This window comes from Catharus ustulatus, chromosome 5, assembly GCF_009819885.2.
Source record: "Catharus ustulatus isolate bCatUst1 chromosome 5, bCatUst1.pri.v2, whole genome shotgun sequence".
In the NCBI taxonomy this organism is placed as follows: domain Eukaryota; kingdom Metazoa; phylum Chordata; class Aves; order Passeriformes; family Turdidae; genus Catharus; species Catharus ustulatus.
The window spans coordinates 14,971,736-14,992,183 of NC_046225.1; the positions used below are offsets into that span (position 1 = coordinate 14,971,736).

The following is a 20,448-nucleotide window of genomic DNA, read 5'->3' on the forward strand; positions in this document are numbered from 1 at the left end:
CTGAGCCAGCTAATTCACACCTCAAGGTTATTCAGGAACAGAGACAAAAAATCACTCACCTTGGAAGGGACCTTAGGACTTCTATAATCCAAACTTTTAATCAAAATAAGGACAGTTGCTTCAGTTATTTGCAAAGTTAGGGTGTTCAATCCCTGCTGGGTTTGTATTTACATATTAATACCTTAGCCACACAACTAAAAACACTCAAACTCTAAAAAATGTAAGAAGCTTAGTTATGGAGTGCAGGGCTGCAGTCATGAGCAGATTACACCGTAAATTCTGCAGCTACAAAACAGCTTACTTCTCAAACAACTAAAATACAGCTTCTGAAAAGCATTTCCCCCTTCTAATCTTTAACATTTGCAAATTTTAATTTCCCCCATAACAAAATACTACTAGAAAAAACTCATCTCCAGGATGCAAGCAGGATTTATTGCAAAATCTCTGCAAGCTGTTAATATCCAATGGCAGTTACATATTGTTTTACAAAAGACAGAAAATATTTTGATACCTTCTGGCTTCTTTTGATTAAAACCCTAAATATATGAGGAAAAAAAATATCTTAATGGAGCAAGAAAATACCCTGTGTTTCTGATGATCAATAACTGCCTGGAAAGAAGAGATTGTCTACTGCTGAACTGCAGCCATTCACCTGTGCTGCTGCTGTTTAGAATGTGTCATGCTAATGTAGAATGGCTAAAGAAAGAAACACCCCTTTGATTTAGGCAGATACAAACCCAGCAAAAGGGGGTGTTTCCTTTCTCCAGTCTAGGTGTAGATAATGCTAGGTAAAAGCTCTTCAAAGCATAGGGTATAATAATGATAATCGGTTATGCACTGAATACAGTCAAAGTTCCAGAGTAACTCAAAACAATGGGAGATGAGCTATTTAAAGAAAGCATGTCTGCTGCTGCCAAGGGGTGTTGCTGCAAGTGCCATTTGCTTTTCCATATGCAAAACCAGAAATACAGTAGGTGATTAATGCATGAATACAGAATCATGAAAGTTATTGTTAGTTTCCTATTATACAGATAACTGCAAACTAGCACATTAGGAAAACATTTACAGTTTTGTGAACTTAGGCTGGACAGGTTAGGAGTGATCAAAACCACTTTCTGTTCCTTTTAGGTTCTTATATAAAAGTAAAACAAGGAAAAACATGTTAAAACACAAAAGGTAGTCACCACAATAAAGTAATTTCTTTTCTTTGGTTCTCTTTGTTCTGTAGCATTGGAACAAAGTGACTTTGATAAAGTCAGGGGATAGGAATTTCTTCGGCAAGGAGAAAAAGGAGCCAAAGAGGCAAAGTCTGCAATTTTCTAGACAAACCATTAGGGAAAAGAAAAAGCAGGAGCCCAAACAGGCTATTTCATAATTCCTCCCTCCTCATTGCCTCTAAGACACAGAGACACTGGCTCATACATCTTTCTGACTGCAGGGAAAGTCTCCCTGCTATGGGTAAACAACAATTTGGAATTGATTTTTCAGGCAGAGGCCCACAGCACCACTTCAAAGCATGGGTGCCCTCAGAGTTACACAGAAATGCTATGACTGATTAAAGCAGAGCTGAAGCACAGATGTTTTAGACAAACAGGGGACTCTGCCTCTCCCATTCTTGGGTTGCTGAAGAAAGTTTTCAGAAACATTTGACTCTGCTGGGGAACAAAGGTTCAGAGCCAAACATAAAAGGCTTTCAAAATCTGCACAAACATGCAAGGTCCAACACCTCATATAAATCAAGATTTTCACAGGTACTGAATGCAATTCCAATGTGACATGACATTAAAAGCTCTATTCTTTCTGGTGTCCCAGCTCCCCCTCAGAGCTGGGAAAAGGGGCAACAATTGTGGGTGTCTGGCCCAGTAAGGCAAGGGGGCTACAGACCATACAGGACCAAGTTTAATTTACCTGGGCACACCAGACAGATTGAGAACTCCTCTCCCCCAAAATTAACAGGGTGAGGTATACCCCAGCAAGAACAAGCTGAGCATCCTCGAGACAATCTTTGCCACCAGAATTCTGTCCTGATTAATGCAAAGAAGCACTAGGGAAAGAAAGACCAGAGGAAAACTAAAATTACAAACTTATGTAATACTTAGAAAGAATTTGGACTGGACTACCCAAGATGAGTATCATAAAGGGTAAACACATATTTTACATTAATACATGTAGTAAAGATTTAAGAAGTACAAGGACAAAATCGTATCCTACTTTTGATTCCCCAAATCTAAGTGCAAGAAAAATTCTCAGGCACTTCCTTTTAGAACCTTTTTAGGCAATTTTTAAAATGCTACAATCCATAGCTTACTCTTCCTATGATTTTGGCTTCTTTTCCAGCTGTGACTCAATTAGCAGAGCTCCTCCACAGCTAGAAACCTTTTGATGTCCAAAGGGCCAAATACTCTTCATTTTTTCCAGTCTTTCACACTTGATTAATTCTATTCCCTAGAAATCATTAACCCATGTGCCTGATAACCCATCCCAGTCAGACTACAAGCTTGGAGTGCACAAACACTGCACATTTTGCAAAGCTTCGTGCACACAGTCTATCAGATCAGTAGCAATAATAATCACACCCCTTACATGTGTTCATAATGCTCATGGTCATCTGAAGATGAGAAAGCTCTTAAGGGAGATACAAGCCCAAATGCCCTCTTTGTTCTAGGAAAATCCCAACCATTTAGTGTGTGTGCCCAAGGCATGAACGCTTCCTAGAGCTCCCATGGTGACAGTGCAGCTTTGCATTAGTCTCAGTGGAGACCCATGTTCATAAAGCATAACACAGTCCTTGCACAATCCCACTGGAGCACTGGCATTCACTGTCCTAAACTAGAAATGTAGACATGAATGAAAATAAAAGTAGAACTCGGTCATACACCAGAGATCTAGAGTTTGGGATTAAGGTTTCAGGGTTTTACCATGGTTTTTTTTAGGGGGTGGCAGCCTCTATTGAGGGCTCAGCAGGGGATCATTTTCTGTCTCTGAAACATCTGTTGGCCACTAAAATCCCAATTACACTTAGCCCTTTTCTTGCAGCAGGCAAGGAATTATTCACCACAAGAACACAAATGCAGCGAATGTAAGGGTAGCTGGAGTCACCTCCCAGAGCTTTTGTACTTTAAATGTATATTTATATTTTTACACTTACAAATGTAAACTGCCCTGAACTAGGCAGAAGCTACAGCACCTTGCTTACTTTTACTCTGTTGCTATCTTCAAGGCTCCTTAACAGGTATGAAATAGTATTAAAACATGTATACGTAAAATATATTAATATATAAAATATATTCATAAATTTCTTCTTCTTGAACCTTGCAAAGGCCACATGTCCAGAAAGCACAACCAGCCAGCTCTGCTGCCTGCTTTTCAGTGCCAAGCTGAAAACACTGCACTGAAAGACCCTAATTCCCTGTATCATAAATTGGTTTGAGCCTGCTTCCTAAACAAGAGTAGATGTCAGAGAATCAGATATGACTGACCCTTAAGTGTTTTCCAATATCATTTCCAGCTCCCATAGACACTAAACATAAGATAAATCAACTTAAATCCAAGTGACCTGGCATCACTTACAAGGAATTATCCCACTGTGAAACAGCTGATTGATTCCTCTACTCCATTTCAAAATGGTAGCTTGAGCTACTGCAGCATGCAGTGAATGCCACGAAGCTGCTCTGCACAAAAATGATTCTCTAACCATGAAAAACAGCTGAATTTAGGCAAGACATTTTCTTCACATGGTTTCCATCCTGCTGTAGACTGCAGGATGGTTTTCACACCCTATGCTACATTAACTCCTTGCAATAATGTGCATAGTAAGTGCATTTCCAAGGTAATTGACTGTTTACTGCAAACCTGGTGATAAAACCACACATCTTAGACCTCTCCTCTCTCCAAGAACAGTGCACCATGCAAAAGTAGGATCTAGATGTTCTACAAAAATAGGTTCTTTTGTAAAGACCTCCAGAATTCCTCTAGACACCTTTGACAGATCATAAAACAAAGGCATTACAAAATAAATTATATGTTCACTCAGTCAAGAATAGTGGCTTGAATGCCTAGCCTTAATCCACCTACTGAAAATTAATATAAATAAGAAAGGTCAAATTCCTAAACAAAACAAAAGTTAAGGAAGATTGTGTTTCTGTCAAGGAAGACTTAAGAGAAATCCATCCTTGTTTCCTAGAAACAAAGGAACAAAATCCAATTTTACTTGCATAGCCAAGTGTTTGCTTTTTTTGCATTTTTTTTTTAATCCAAACATACTGGAGTAGAAATGAGCAGCTGAATAAACTGATATATTTCTCTGTCAAATCTTGTATTTTTATAATCTTTTTTCCCCTAACTTTTTTTCCCCCTACAACGCATTTCTGGGTTTTGGTGCGAAATCAAACGGATACATGAAAAATAACAACAGATTTCATGTTCTTTTGAATGACAGGGAGTTTTCACTTAGGCTGCACTGAAATTTGTGAATGATGATGGGATACAGGAAAAGGAACATGACATTTCTGAAGCAGGATGAGCCTTTAAAGCCCTTGTAAGTGTGGCTATAAAAGTAACCATGCCCCTACCTCTCTTCATGAGTACAAAGACTCTCCATCAGTCATTCTCTGTCCCTTCGATCCTCTTTGTCCTCAGTACTCTGTTCTTTAAGGCATGACAAAAAACAAAGCTTAGATTTTGTGTCATTTAAGTACCTACAACTCCCAATACACAAGTTGGAGCCTTAAAAACAAACAAAAGGTAAAATCTTGCACCAGACTGGGACCTCACCAGAAGGTGTTTTGTAATACTGGAATTTTATAAAATTTTGGTTTTTAATTTCAATAGCTCATCAGCTTGAATAATAGTCTTGCAAAATGCATTGTTTATCAAAGCAGATGCTACTTTCACAATATATTTTGTTTGTATATCTTTCCTTTGGTTTTTGAGGTCTGAGGATTTTTCAGTTGTGGCTAACACCAAAAGAGTCTTCTGGCTTTTTTTGGCCTGAACTGGCCACCACCAATAAATCTGCTTAAAAGTAGAGTTCTAGATGTATGCCACAGCTTTATATAGCAGTAATGCACCCACTGAAGAAAAATTCAATTTTTCTTAGGCCCATTTGAATTATGAAAAGATCTTTAATATAATAACACTATGGGATACTTACAACAATAAGTAAGAACTGGCTGGACTGGACACCATAAGGTGCTTGAAATGTGGTTAGCTATCACTGCTATTTTCTTGTTCCAAACTTTATATTCAGCTGTCATTTGTTACCTAACAAACCCTTCTGTGAGTTGTACCAGTGCATTTTCATCCCTCCTGCCTTACAGTAGAGCACATCTGAAAGGTGCCACGTTGAACCACTGCAATTCCAGTGAAGGGGACCTGTAGGTGACTGTCAGCACACTGCAAACTGGACAGGCTGAGACAGCTCCTGTCCTGCAGCATCTCAGGATAAACCCTGCCATTTTTGAAGATATTGCTAAGCAGGATGAAAGTTTTATCTTTTTTTTTTTTTTCCCTCCACTGAATGAAATAAAGCTTGTCTGTTCGTCCTTCAACATTGAATCACTTTTGGAAGTATAATTAATCAGGAGCAAGAAACGCAGAGAAAATCAGGTTTCAGTAGTTTAACTGTTCATGAATTCATTTGAGTGAATTTATGGGCATCTTGTCCTCTATGATATTTAATGAGTCCAACAAATTCACTGCAGTAGATGTCTGGTGAGACACCATGTTATAAAAACATTTCAGCTCTGGTTTACACAAAAGGGGTAAAAACTGAAGGCAGGCATTTTATATCATTATTGATTTTTCACAAATATACATAGATATGTGCATTATACACAATATAAACAAAACCGTTCAGACACTTTCCAAAACTGAAACTCAATCAGAAGAAATGCCACTTATTGATCTGAACAGAACAGCAGAGAAAATGCTGCCCTGTTATCCTTCTCATGATTCTGGTCTATTTCTCTAAATTACAGGGCCAAACCTCTGCAATGAAGAAGCATCACTATTAATCCCTTGTGCCAGCTGTCTTTACTTTGCTCACACAGGGGCTCTGTGCCCCATGCTATGTAATTCAAATGAAACACATTATTTGAAAGAACAAGAGGGAATAATTTCAGCAGATTACTCTGAGTTGCAACTGATCCTACCTCAGTCCTACCCAAAAACTGTGTTTGATTTCAGTTTTTGCTCAAATCCCTCAGGCTCTCTGATTAACAGCAACATTTTATCTGTAGGTAGCATGTCTTCATCGTTTACAGCTGAAGATACTAACTTTGAAAAATAGAAGAGTCAAGAATATTTTTATATTCTGACCATGTAAATTTGTATCTCAAGAAACACCAAAAAATTTTAAACTGAACAGAGGAGGTTTGGCAGACTAGATATGTGAAATAGATAAATTTTGTGAATGACAGGATTTCAGTAACCAGCACAGCATTTTGAAAATGTTCCTGTACGGAAGAGCGCTATTTATCCTCAGTTCTAAGATATAAAGAATTTGCACAGCTTCTGCACACTTTAAAATATTCTGAGTCATGTATGGTAAGAAGTTGAGTGGTTTTTACACCTAAGCTATATAAATAATGACTTCCTTGGAAATGTACAGTAATTTCACGAATACAAGCCGCAGCAAGAAGACTAAAATTTTGGTGGAAACCCGAAAATGCGGCCAATATTCCGGTGCGGCTAATCTATGGACAAAAATGTGATGTCTGCCCTTACCTAGTATCATGCTGGTCCAGTCCCGAGTCAAAACAGTCTGAAATCCATGGTTTCCCGTTGTTCCGACGATGAACCAATCAGAGAACAGCTTATTGCCTGCCTGTGGATGGCGGCGTTACTGAGGGGCGGGGGTTGTTATCGGGGTGAGTTACCTCGGCAGTTCGATAAAAGTGTGTGATATTTCTCTGTACTTTTTAAAGTGTTTTCAGTCTTGTGCGGCTACAGGGCTGGCTGGGCTCGCAGGGAGAGGGCTGGGGGAGCCTCTCGCCCCGCAGGGAGAGGGATGAAGCGGGCAATCGGCTCGCAGGGAGAGGGCTGGGGGAGCTGCTCAGCCCGCAGGGAGATGGCTACAACAGCCGCTCCCCCCGCATTCGCAACGGCTACAACGGGGCCGCTGCCCCTGCGGGGCTGCGAGGGCCAGAGCGGCGCTCCCCCCGCGGGCCGCGAGGGCTAAAACGGGGCCGCTCCCCCCGCGGGCCACAAGGGCTACAACGGCCGCTCCTGTGCCAGCATGGAGCACGGAGATGTGGCTCCGCTCGGAGCTCAGATGCCTGCCCGCGCGGCTGAGCGGCTGTTTAAAGGCAACGCGGATCCATTGGGAATGCTCGCAAAATGACCACACTATTGTTCCTGTCTTTTTCGGCTTGTAAATAAAGGGTGTGTCTTTTTTCACTTGGAAACAATGTTTCCGAGGTCGGCAGTAAGCCAGTAAGCCCCAGCGATCCCGCGATTGTGTTACTAAATGACGATTTTGTGAAAGTTCGCTGCAAACTAAAGTGCGGCTAATATTCCGGGTGCGGCTTATCTATTAACAAAGGCAACAATGTTGCCAACACACCAGCAGTGCGGCTTATATTCCGTGCGGCTTGTATTCGTGAATTTACTGTAAGCCCTGTATATCTAGCCAACAGAGACTATGGTCTCAGAGAAGAGGACCCATTTTGTTTTCTATTAAACACATAGAAACTACCAAACATGTACAAGAAATGACTTCTGGGGAGGCATGGAGCCTGCATCCTTCAGCCTTAATCCTCTGTCTTTAGCCATAAACTGCTAACTCCACCATTTCAGTGACTTCTTGCTCTTGGTTTTTGCTGGGAATGCTGAGAGAACCCTGGTGCTGAGCAAGGTTTCGCTATACACAAAGTGAAAAGGCAACAAAGGTTTTTTTCTTGTACTAATCTAGTCAGAGCATGGAAGTCTTAATAAGCTCAGCTTGAGTCTGTCTTGCATTTTGAGTTGCCATAAACTCTTTCACAACACAGATTCATGAGTAGTTCTGTTTCTTCTCTAACCTCTCACAGACAGGTATGAACAGAACATCAACACCTCCTCTCCAGCAACAGCCAAGCACTGTCTAATGGCAGGTCATCTTAACATGACGTACTGGGGACCCAGAAATGGAAATAGACTCATAGAATCGTTAAGGTTGGAAAAGAGCTTTAAGTTTAAACATTAAAATCCTCATTTATTCAAATTTCCTGTGCACTCACTTAATATGCAGCCAACAGCTGTACCTCCAGTAGGGTCAGTTCCTAAGAAACTGAGTTTACCCAGTCACATCCTATCACAAATTTAATTGACTATGTTTATCAAACTAAAAGGACCACAAAGAAAAAGAGTTAAACTAAGTAAACCACTCACCAAGGAGGTGGGGGGGTGGGAAAAATAGGCTACATAAGATACAAGAATGCTTTGTGATTTTCTGCAGCTGTTCTCAGCATTGCTTAGCAAATTAATTTAACACAGAATGTCATTCAGAACTATCTTTAGTCCTTCTCAGTGTTTAGCACATTATAACAATTAATCATCTTTTATTAATTCATGGGCACTCAAAGCTGACCTAAGAACAGTCACATTGTACTGGGTACTGCTAACTCATCTTTTATATTAACATTTACACTATTATTCTACTTAGTACTACACATCCATACTACACAGAGAATTTTACAAGTGTATTGAGACCTTGATTTTGGAAAACAAAATTAAATACAGGCCTAAAGGGAATATGAGCATGTGCAATGTTCTCTAGACTATATATTTACTAGGTAAATATGTGCATAAGGTTTTCAGTAGGATCCACAGCTGCATAGTCATTCTTGCAGAAGAGAAATAATATTAGAAATAGATTTAGTTGGGAAACTTCACTGTAAGATATGTAGCTAAATAGGTCAGGTCTACCTTCCCATGCTGTCCAGGCTTAGACCTGTCACCTATACCTTGTTTTCATTCAACATTTTTCCCAGTATTCATTGAATAGGCAAATCAAAACCTGCTCTGTCATAACACATACAGGCATTTTTCATAACTGAATCTATGGTTACAACCAGTTCTTCCTCAGATGAGGCAGACTACAAACAATGTGTAAAACCAACAAACAGAACACCTTTAGAAAGCATTTCTTTTCCTACACTAGTTTTCTTCCTATTACTTTGCATGCAATTTTTACAGTATGCTCATGACAGCCTAATACCAACATTTCACAAACACGTAACATCTCCTCATAGTCCCCTCATTTGACAGGTTATTTTCCTTTTTATGAAGCTTGTTTTCATCAGTAATTAGGTGGCCTTAGATGCCTTACCAGGGATAGGATAGTCTGACAGCGAAGTTTTACATTTTGTCCAGGTGACACACTCGTAATTGTTCTGAGGTCTTCCTGGGGAGAGCTGCAAATCTGGGGACCACTGCTCAACAAATGCGGTCTGTCGGAGTTTCACCTCTGTCCCAGTGGAAGACAGCTGTCAAAGGAGTTAAACACAGGCAGGGTTAAGGAACCTGAGCTGGTCTGATTTGGGACAGTTAGCTCATTTTGGGACTGTTTGCTCTATTTTACCATGCTCCAAGTCAAAACAGCACAGATACCGAGTGGTCCGTTTTCTCTCATTAGAGCAGCCTGGTTTTTTTAAACCCTCTGCAGTTTTTCTAAAGTCATTCCTTTCGTGCACTGCCATAGTCTGTTGGATTTAAAACGCCTGGAGGTCACTGTAATGCCTTGTGATAGTCAGAGGCTGCAATACCTGTCAGAGGTAGAGAACATTTCTGTTGCTATGGACCTTCAGGTACAGAGAACTCTCTGAGAGGCAAATAAACAAGAAATACATTGTTCCTTAAATGCACCATTAGACAAGTTTAAAGAGTCTATATCCTGGATCTTCTTTCTGCACACAGATTTGAAGGTTTATGTGAAAAGGACAACTCCTGATCTGGAGAAATAAAGAAACTTTCTGAAGAGAGATAAATAAAAACTGCCTAAACATTAGTGTTGAAGTAATCAGGAGTAGAAATTTAAAGGAGGAAATCAATAAAATTTTATCAGCTGCATATCCGTGAGGAGAAAGTGCATTAGCAAGATGTATTGCTGCCACTCTTTAAGGATAACACTGACACTTCAATTTCTACCAAACTCATGAAATTACAAGAGCTGTTTACCAACCTACCTGCCACCTATATATTTCCATCTTTCTCTTTTGCTCTGCTGTCCTGAACAACTGTAGCAGTCTCATAATCTATAGAATGGGGGAGGGAGGTACAAGTCCAATCAATAGCATTGCAGCTTCTCCCTTTTATCATTCCAAAGGATGCTTAAATGTCACTTTCATGGACAACTTGGCAAAATACACACTTCAGACCATCACAGGGCACATTTACATCCAGGTGTCCTTAGGTTCCTAAAGGCCACCTCTGATTTAGGATACAAACTTCAAAAGGAGCAAAAGCCTTTAAGACACCCTTAAATGATAGTGAAAAACAGAATTTGTACATTCAAGAGCCTCTGCATCTTCAAAAAACAGTATCCATGATCATACTCTGCTTTCTACACAGTCATGCACTAGTAAACCTGTGCCACAAGTCACTGTACAAAGTCAAGAGTATAAAAATAATATTTTCTTTACTTTCCCCCCTGCCCCTTACAAGCGATTTTATCACTATTTTGAGTTAGATTCTGATATTCCTGATAACAGTGCTATAAAAAAACACTGCTGAAGAAGACAGCAGTAAATTATCCAATCTATATTCCTGCCCGACAGCAGGATCAACTGTAATTATTTCTGACAGATATTTTCATAACTTGTTCTTCACAATGAAACATGCCCTTGCAATTTGCATTACAGTCAGAGGAGAATTCCTGTTTACAAAGAATAAAATCCATAGCATCAGAAGAGTGCTCAACGGTATGCAAAGCTCACAAAGATATGCAAGAATTCACAGCAAATTTATACACCAATTTAATTGCTGGTAGAAAGGTTAATCAGGGTTATGATCACTCCCATGATGTTTTCCTCCAGAAAGTTCCAGAGTTTTATCTGTTAATGAAGAGCATGTGTGTTTAGTATTCTCTTGTGTAAGTTGCTTTACAAAAGCCAAATATCATCTTAAACAGCCACTGCGTTTGAATTACCATAATCTGATTAAACAGGTCTAATCAACCTCACCAGAAGAACTCAATGAAGTTTTATCATTTGCCTCTGTTTCTTTCACAGTGTTTTATTGTAATTATAGCTCCTTTTTCTCTGTCTATTCCAAACAATGCCCAAAAGCTGCTGAATTAAAATGGTGGTGGTTGACTTTAAACAGAAGTCCCTACCTCAAAGATACACCAAATTCATATTTGTTGGTTACTATTCCCACATTACTGCAGAAGAACCTAGCCTGAAAGTTGTAAAATGGACCAATCTTCTATAAGACATATATCCATCTGTCACATAGTAGAACTTACTTCCTCCCAAATTAACAGCCATTTACTACCAAACAATTTTACTGGGTTGCAGAAAGGGCGTAAGCTCTGGACTAATTTTAAGATTTCAGTGAAGTTTAGAAATTAAGCCCATATCACTTAGTAGAATTGTCTTCAGAATAAAGAACCAGGCAGCATTTGCTGTCAAACTGACTTCTGAAGGTGAAACTGAGCACACAGTGCAATGTTTGGGATTTTGGAATGTTGGGGTTTTTTGGTACACAGAGCTTTATGCAGTCCTTGAATGGTTAGAGAAGATCATCAGATCTTCTAGTCTAGCCAGCATGTGCTGTTCAATAGCTAATCACAACTGAAGAACATTCAACCACGATGTAAAAAATAAATCTCCATCCTGTTGTTAAGCAGGATGCAGTTTATTAGTCCATATGTAGAAAGAGATGTACAAATGACATTCACAGCAGCAGCAATAATGCATTGGGTGTTTAAAAAGCAAGATGGATGCCCTCAATTCTCAATCAGAAAGGCACATTATACCAGTCAAAGAAAGATGTTTCCATTTCCAAGACCTTTTTGTGCATTCATGCCTAGTTCCAGTTGCATTTCAATGAAGATAAAAATCAAACGACTTGCACACTACACCAGCTCCACAGTAGAAGCACTTCCATGCCTGGGAATGGAAGAGACAACTCCTGAAGCAGAATTTCTCAAGGACACACAGAGTCAGCAGGACACAAAGCAGCTGTTGCTGCTGATAGGATGGAAACTCAATGGGCAGGAATTCTGCTTTGAGTTGGAAGAGAAGGCAAAAAGGAGAAAAGGTACATGGTCTGTGCAAGTCCACAAAATTTATCACAAGTCTTAAATAAATTTCAAGGCTCTAATGGGAAGGCCAACACTACCATCAAAGAAGCAGAGTTCTGTTGCAATTACAAATAATCCTCAGCAAAAGAAATGTTTTGATTATTTGCTTAAATCCATAGCACAGTGTAGCCCTTCCAACTTCAGGTGTGTAATGTCCTCCAGAGGACTTGATCCATTGCCCAGCATGGCCAGCCTTTGCTCACTTCTCCTAAGCCTACTGCAGCTATTGCTGACAAGCCTTACCATGGTATCACAAAGTCCAGTGGTATTTGTTACTTTTCTCAAAGCTCTAGATTAAGAATTTTATCTTTCATTTAAAAGTTGTTTTTCTCCCTCATAGTTGCAGAAAGTCAACAAAGAACATATTCAGTAGCCTCAGAAGGTCAATAAAGAAAGATCATACAAAGACTTCATTTAAAAACTAAATGACACAGTAATTTCTTGCGACTTCAACTCATGATTTCTGAGAAAATGGAGATAAAACCCCACTTTGCTAAGGAAAGGCAGACCCAGGCATGAGCTTATCTAACCAATGTGTAGCCATAAATTCAAATAGTTTCTTGTCTTGAAAAGATGCCTTCCTCTAGCACCAACTTCTAAAGGAAACTCCATGAGTTCCTGAAGTGGGAGGAAAAGCAGGTTCATTGGTGACTGGTGTCAGTCACTGACAAGGAAAGCTGAATCACTGTACAGGAGCTCAGAGTCTAAGCAAAGGCATGCCAGCAGGATGGACAGTTAATCTACTGAGAGAAATTACCACTGACATAAAATTCTGCAGCATTAACTAAGGGTCAGCCTGGTGTAATGCAGAGCCAAAACACAGACAATATCTCATCTACACTGCGACCATGAGCACTGCACAGCAAACATTTTTTAAAATTTTGTCAGTGTATAAATCTACTGCAACCCTTATGAATACATACATGTACATGTGTTGGGGTTGTGTGCTACTGGAATCTTCTTGGCTTAATTTGAGAAAAAAAATGCACGTGTGAAGGAGCAACTGCAGGGCACTGGCTTACAGGAGAGGATTTTATTCACCAGAATTTGCCCCAGTGCATCAGAGACACTCTGCAACAGGAGATTTCAATGTCTTTGTTTTTATGCAAACATGACCAAATTACACAGAACACCAAAAATGTGCAAAGATCTGCATAAAAAGTGTAAAAAATTTTCAATAGTAAGAATTGACATCCAGTTTCTCTAGACAACTTTTCAGTTGATGCTGCAACAACTGACTACAATACACCTTGTACACTGTCCATCTAATTGTCCTCCCAAGTGCTGGCCCAAGTCAAGTGTCCAAGTAGCTACTGATGTGAAACTTGATGATCAGAATGACTGCTAAACATTTAAGCATGAACCATAGAATCCTTGAATGGTTTGGGTTGGAGGGAACCTCTAAAAATCATCCAGTCCATTCCCGCTGCTATGGACCGGAACATCTTTCATTAAGTCAGGTTGCTCAAATTCCCATCCAAGAGCAGCCCACGTACACTTCATCTGAGCCATAGTTCAACATGAAAACAGGCTGCTTTTCACAAGATGGTTTCAATGAGGTTGTATTTACACTTTCCTTTTCTACTGAGATTACACAGGAACTTTCCCTGTACAGTGAGTATTATCCAACCACTCTGAGTGCAAAATCCCATGCCTAAAGGAACAGAAATTATGTTTTGTATATAACATAGCAAGACAGACAAAAGAATCCCTCACTAGCCAACATATTTCTCATCAGCCAAGGCATGTGGGTGGAAAACAAACCAGTGGATGCAACCACACTGATTGAACTATGAATATATGCAAAAACTTAACACCACTGAAAGGAAATAAGGGGAAAAAATTATTGTTTCACTGTTTAATTATTATTTTCCTCATTGCACTTATGAGTATGAATCCATGCTGCCACACTTGCACCTATTATCTCTCATGTGTACAATAAACTCTCTGCATGAAAGTTGCTTCTAATGAACCGAAATCAATCACTGTTCACTGAGGAAATACTGAACAGCATTTACTCAAGATGAAGACTGGAACAGTTTTAACAGTTTATAGCTGGGGCAGAAGGGCAAAGGGGAGAGAAAAAAAACCAGAGAGATGGACTCTTTCTGCTTCCTTTCTATGGCACTGGCTAAACCAGCATGTTTTGAAACACACTGCTGTGAGGCAGTAACTTCTATCACTATGCAGAGTTTCACAGTAGAATTCTTTTTGTCACAACCATTACATCTGGAAAAATTACTGCAAAGTGGGTGTCAGATCTAATGCTGAATTGCTCTGACCTAGAGAAACTATGAAGCACCTGGTAGTGAAAGTTATACAAGAGCCATTAAAAATAAAGATTGGACAAAATGTTTGGAAGATGTTCTTGACAGCATCAATAGGTCATGTTTATTAACCAGTACAAGATTTGAATGCCGTAAAAAATAGAGCTGTAAAAGCTCAATAAAGATTGTATTTGGTTTGATTTCCAAGAGACAATCACACACCTTAGTTTTGGGCTTGAGAATACGTGGTCTGGTTTTGGTCAGACAAGTCTTTCTTTTAAAAATAACTTGATCACTTTTCACCAAAGAGAAAAAAATAAGGGAAACTGGGGTGGAGAGGTTAATTTCTGAAAAAAGTGTGTTTTATTACATTTTTTCTTTGGTTGGTTTGAAGTTTTTAAATAAACTTAAAACAAACAGCATAAACCTTGGATTCCTACATGTGGTTTTGAAAAGAATGTCTTGACAGACTGAAGGACCTCACCAGAAGTGAGGGCAGAAAAAAATAATTATTTTTGGTACTGCCTGTCAGCTTCAGAGAGAAGTAAGGGAACCAAGGTCTAAGTACAAAGGACTTAGTATCAGGAAAAAATATACATAATCCAAAAATTTGAAATAGCTTCAGTGTTCAAGCTGCCTGAAGTCCTATAGATCAGGACATGTCACTGTCATAGCATAAGTCACGAGGGTGACAAAACTTTCTAAGCTTTCCTACACTCCCACACCTCAAGGCATGCAATTATCTACTGAGGGAGGAACATGTTTCCTTTCTGAGCACCAAAATTCACTCTGCTCCACTAATGATCCCCTCCTTATGGGCCTGCAGCTGCATTCACAGTGATAATGATACACCACATTGAGTATGGAGCACTGTGATTTTGCACTTCAGGAACATCCCCCTTTATATTTATACAGACCCTGTAAGTGTCAGAAGTCACAAGTATAAAATCTGGGATAAGATACAATTCTCTCCAGTTCCTTCAGTTTTGTTTTTTTTTTTTGCTCTTACAACATTCACAACCCAATCAGCAATGGTGTTATCTTGGAGGAAAACATCTGTTTAAGTGTCTTGACTCTACTGAGATTCCTTCATTTTTCTTCATGCTAAGTGAGTTGTGAATGAGCAAAGTATTCCTCTACAATCAGCTTCATGTAGGAAGATACTGTGAAAATACTTTCTTCTTCAAGAAAGATGATGCCTTAAGGAGAGACACCTGATGTATTTAATTACAAATGTGAATGTAGCTTTAGATCATGAAAACCCCATGCTAATGCCCTATGTTTCTCATTTCATGTCAACTCAGTATCTACCACTGTGACAGACTTCAGAAACACCACCCCGCAAGCCTTTAGGTTTCACTGCCAAACAGGCAGATGTTGTCTCTACTTACAGCACCCAGAGTTCTCTTACATCCTTCATCTGAAAAGATTTCAGCTCACATGTGCACACATGTTCATTCCTTGTCCCTCCTGAAACCCACACTGGCACAGAGCAGCAGCACTACTTGCCAGCAATGCAACATCTGGGATTCCCCAGGCTGGCAAAATGCACCACAAATTGTAAGTGCAATCCAAGTAAAGAAAAGTTCAGAACAGTAAGTGTGTACAGATTCATTGACATGCAACAGTCCTTGCAAGCATGTCTTTGTAAAGTTACTCAAATTTCTGTACAAGTGTATGCAATCCCATGTTTGATTCCATCCACCTTCTGTGAAGTGCTGTTCAGCACTGGTTTTCAGACAAGATATGTTCAAGGAGCTCACAGAGTGAACAGCCAGGAGATTCTGATGTCTTTGCAAGAGCCTCCAACATCCAGTTGTCACCAGCTGCAGATAGGGAAGGCTAAAAATGACAGGATTCAGAGACTGGACTCATATGCAACTGTTTCCTGAAGTAAAGTTCAGAGGCACCACCAGCTCTGGAATACCATCAGTCTCAGCAACATGGAGATGGTAGGCTGAAAAATGTATCCATGAAATTCTAATTTCTTTACCTACTGTGCAAAATCAAGTATAAGGAGGTCTATAGGCAGGCTGGAGTAATTACTGTAATTGGCTCAATAACCTTTCCAAAAATAAACATAGTAGAAAGGCACTCTGAAAATTTACTGATGTACACAGGAATAATTCAGTTAGCATTTCTCTCAAATTTGATGGGATAGTTATTTTAACATCTTTCCTGGATTTACAGTGACTTCTCTCTGCTAGATCACTCATGCTGAAATCGAATCTACAGCTTTTCTACATCCTCTACAGTGCAATGAAATGGCAAGACATTCAAAAACCTCTCAGACAGAGAGCAAGCATGGGTCTGTGTCCTGCATCACTTTTTACTGCCAGATACACACATTCTTGATGCATTTGTGCTCATCTAAAAGTTCAAAATAAAATAACCCCCTGCCTTAAAATCCTGTCTGAAAACTGCCTGTGCTACAATTGCCTAAGTCACACTGGAGGACATTGGGAAGTTTGCAGACAAGATAATATGGACACTAAAGCCAACCCTCTTTGAAAAGGAAAGTCTTTGATGGTTTGGCTCTTTTCTTTGTTTTGTACTGGACCTGGACACAAAATCCAAGTGCCTTCAGGTCTCAGAGGATGGTAAATTTTTGTTTTGAATCCCATGTCTAAAGTCAGGTCTCACACTATGTGTTTCAACATTGGAAGCAATCTTCACTCCCACAACAGGTTTAGCACTAAATTATGAGTTATTTCAGAGCACTGCAGGTTCAGCTTTGAAAAAGCCATCCTGAGCACTGCTAATAAATCATGGAATCACAGAATATTCTCATGTGGAAGTGACTTACAAGGATCATCACAAGTTCAACTCCTAAAATAGCCGTGGTAGCATGCAGTGGGAGCAGCATCAGCTGGGCATCCCATTTTTAGTGCAGTTCACAGTGAGTTCCACACTGCTGGGACTCTGCTCTTCCCCGCACCCAAATTAGCTGATTTAAGACTAGTTGCACATGCACTATAAACCTGCACTGGTTACAGTGTAAACATAAAATTAACATATACTAAATAAAGGACATAGCCAGTTCAGTACATCACACAGTCTACCTAAAGTTTGTAGGTACTTCACAATAATTTGGTTTTCCCTGCACTTCACATATGGATAAGCAGTTTACATAACTGGTAATTGTGTTTAAAAAAAAAGGAAAAAGACAAATATTGAGAATATTAAATATTAAAAAATAGCAAAAGAAAAAATAAAGAAGCAAAGTAAAATCAACAAAATCAATGTACCTACAATTTCTGAAAATGAAATGGTATCTGCAATGATTAGGCATAGAAGAAAATGGGTGGAAAAGGCACTCCATTGTTTTAATATTTTACTCTTATCAACACCAAACAAGCTTGTCTAGTCAACAGAAACGGACAGTAAAATGCTGCAACATTAAAAACTTAATTATCTAATTAGACAAAATGTTAGTTAATATTAGACAAAATATTTGCACAAAGTACTGAATAGATTTAAGGTAACATTTATTTTTCATCAAAAAAACCACTATGAGCAAGACCAGCAAGACAACTGAGTCTATAAGAATGAAAGGAATGCAGCTGAACACAAAGGGACTCAGTAGAAGTAGGAGGTTGCTCCCACCTCCAAAAGGAAAAGGTTCTACAATTACTTCAGGTTTTCATAGAGACTAGAGTTCAGCATGTTTAGTAAAGAAAGTACAAAATGTGTCACCATGAAACTAAGTTTTCAAACAAAGAAGAGCCAAACAATACTAAATAAAAGGCGAGAAATTAATATTCACAGTCTCAGCCTGGAGAAGACACAGAATATCTCCCAAAAGGCATTCACACTCAGAAAAAAGTAGTTAGCAGGGACTCAGAATAAGATAAATCTTTGTGTACAAATACCAACAGCATTTGTTGATAACCATTTCCTGAATATCAGAGGCATCTTGTCTTTGGATTACATTATTTATAAAACCCACAAGATTTCTTCCTCTCATAACAGAGAAGCTTTCTATGATTGATACAGCTCTTTCAATCTTAGGAGTAATTTTTTGTGCCAGTTCAGTAACTTCATTTCTGATTGTACAACACATATGCAATTTCAAAAAAATTACTGCAGTTGACATTTTGTCTGGCAGTGAGTTATTGGAGTCAATAGATATCTTTCCACTGATTTCACTGGGTTTGGATTATTTCATTAAAAGGTGTTCTGCTTTGCAGTAAAGGCCTCATATTTATGGCACCAACCTAAAAGCTTTTGGTTGTTTTACAGTCCAGATTCAGCAAAGTAATTAGTCTGGACCACTCTACTTCCCTGATGGATATGCTTAAGGACTTTGTGTAACAAGTCCAAGATATCGAACTAAAAATTGCTTAACTGATAAACTGAAATTTAAGCTAAATCATCCTTATGTCACAACCTCAAAAACATCATTTTAAGAGGGATTGATCACCACTTAGATATTACATAAGATCCAAGACCAACCAATATATTTTAGTCAAAGCTGTGTAAGATGAACAAAAGTAAAATAAATTAGAAACTTCTGGTTATTGACATGGTAACCTAAATCAGTGTGGCAATACTGAGCGAGATGCAGCACTAGGGCATTGTCCCAGTTAATCACCAGAGTAAAGAAGGAATTCCATAGAGGAATGGAAAATGTTTTTCAACTCTGGCACTCCCCATCTCTCTTGTGATAGTGTGAATAGATGGAGAGTGAGTCCTACTGCTGTGGGAGCAGTCAGCACACTTCTCTAGGCAGCAAGAGCAATGGCAAAGCCACCTGGTGAGCCTCTGTCCTCCTGCACTGATTGTAAGCTGCTGCTGAAAACAGGTAGTTAGTGGTCATCTTTTTATGGTGAACTATTTGTTATTTGCTTATTTATTTCTTCTAGGCCCTTAACTGTCATGTCATGAGCACAATTTCATCTTTCATTAACTATATATACTCACAATGAAATAATATAATGAAATATGCAATATATTCTTATTAAGTATATTTATATAAATCTTTATTTATATTTTATATAGACCTTTGAGAATATCACAGATTTAGATTATTACACTTTACTTAATTTTTCTTTCCCCAGGGTTCTAGAGTTTAAAATGCAAAATAAAACAGCTTCAAACAATTACTGAAAGCAGATGCTGCATAGCAGCCACAAGATTGTAAGAAGTAGCAGTATATCCAGTTGCCTTAGATGTCCCCAAACCAAGACACTAAGTTAGGTTCACCTAGCAGGTTTTTACTGCTGGACATGTGAAGCAAAGCCTAGTTCCACATCTCTGACCTAGCATCCTCAAAAAAGCCCTAAGCCACCACAAAGAAATTGCATACAAGTTAGATAAAAATGTCTGCCACTGATAATTTTCAAAGATGTACTTCTAAGCCACTTTTGCAGTCTCAAAGGAATCTTTCTTAAGTTTTTTTTTTAAGGATTTGAGAGTCTAATAATGTAACTAGACACAGTTAAATACTAGGTCAGCCTCTTGCTGCCACTGTCTGCATGAAGCATGGGTGGAGAAATGTGAATGAATAATAGTGCTTCCTGAAGATCTGTCTCCTCTTCCACCCTTTGAAAAGTTAATTTGCATAAGAAAAGCAGCAGGATATCCAAAAGCTGAAATATCAAAGTGAATTTACTGGTTCACATTTCATTTAGCTTTGGTCATAATTCTGGTCTCTCAGTTCATTTCACTGTCTGACTCTCATCTCTCCTTGATGTAGTTACCTTTACCAGTTTGTGATCCGTGGTAACACACAAATACTGACTGACATAGAAGCTGCTTTTTCAGATGTGCTTGACCTTGTACATGCTTAAAAAGATTTAATTCTCACATTCTTACTATTTAGAACAATGAGTGACTTCTGGGCATAATTAAAAGGAAAGCACTACAGAGCAAAGTTGTATTTCCATGTAGCTG

The 20,448-nt window shown here is 39.0% G+C and overlaps 1 protein-coding gene across 9 annotated transcripts in view; it reads right to left on the reverse strand.

Annotated features, from left to right (window-relative positions):
• The window catches only part of LOC116996181 (mitogen-activated protein kinase 10), a 144,830-nt gene that overhangs the window by 85,400 nt on the left and 38,982 nt on the right, over positions 1 to 20,448 (reverse strand). For 2 of the 9 annotated variants that reach the window (XM_033059368.2, XM_033059367.2), the window contains one exon: positions 9,311 to 9,467. The exons of 5 other annotated variants lie outside the window; for them this stretch is intronic. The gene's annotated coding sequence lies outside the window, so the exon portion shown is untranslated. Of the gene's footprint in view, positions 1 to 4,571; positions 4,648 to 9,310; positions 9,468 to 20,448 lie in introns of those variants that run through there. 2 more of the 9 variants (XM_033059371.2, XM_033059369.2) reach the window with 2 other exon arrangements.